This window comes from Triticum aestivum, chromosome 5A (genome assembly GCF_018294505.1).
Source record: "Triticum aestivum cultivar Chinese Spring chromosome 5A, IWGSC CS RefSeq v2.1, whole genome shotgun sequence".
Classification (NCBI taxonomy): domain Eukaryota; kingdom Viridiplantae; phylum Streptophyta; class Magnoliopsida; order Poales; family Poaceae; genus Triticum; species Triticum aestivum.
Window position 1 is genome coordinate 360,034,434 of NC_057806.1, and position 1,019 is coordinate 360,035,452.

Here is a 1,019-nt window from a genome sequence, read left to right on the forward strand (position 1 = left end):
CGCTGCACTCCCAGAGTTGGTAACGATCGTTGATCACAAACCGTTATGCATCTTCATATTGGCAGCCCCTTGGTCTGATCACAATTCCGATTTTTTTGTTTGCCACTATGTTTCCCAGCAATCAGGACCAAGGGGCTGTGATCGGATATTTACTCTGAGTTCCAATCAAGTCTTTGCGTCGTCGCCGCCGTCATGGGCTACGGGGGGGAGGTGTGTTAGACTATATTGTAGTCCTATACGGTACAAGCTCTTGTATACGTCCCGTCATACAATATAGTGTAATGTGTCGACTATGCGGTTGGTAGTTGAGTTAGTGGCGCATGTCTTCAAGTATTGGAACACCCCATGATCACCCTAGGTTGTGGCTTGTAAACTGTATACATGACCCTGCCTAGTGTATAATCAAAATGTGGTGAATCTTCTCCCTAATTTCTCTAGCTAACATGATAGACATGTCTAGCTATGTTTGTGCAAGGCGAGCTCCTTTCCTCTGCGAGACTTGTGACCGAAGCGGAGTTGTCTAGTCCTCGACGCCTTTGGCCGATTGTTTGTCATAAACCGGCATGGTACTCATGTGTCATTTGTTCGAAGAGTCTTGATGCGTTGTCCAAGCTGAAGTCGGAGTCACTTGCTTAGGGAAAAATGATAACAATGACATTGTAGGCAATCTTGATGATGTCCTCTCCTCGGCCCCCTTCCTTAGGTCTTGTGGGTAGCCAGGTCGACAGAGCGCCCTTCCTTGTGTGCGTGTTTTAACAGTTTTTGCTCATGTTTTCGCAAATTAATCAGACAACAATCTTAAAAAAAGTAAGGCAAACAAATCATTATTCGTGTGACACCTTAGTATTTTTTCCCTTTTTTGATTGATTGAGGTAAGACGCCTCGGGTTTTAGCTATGGTATATGCGCGGGAGCTATATCTCGCATTAAGCGAGACAGAAGCTACTATCGCTAAAGGGAATTGCTCCTCGCGTAAGGAACTGGGCCGATCCATCAGCGCACTTTTAAAACAAAAGGAGG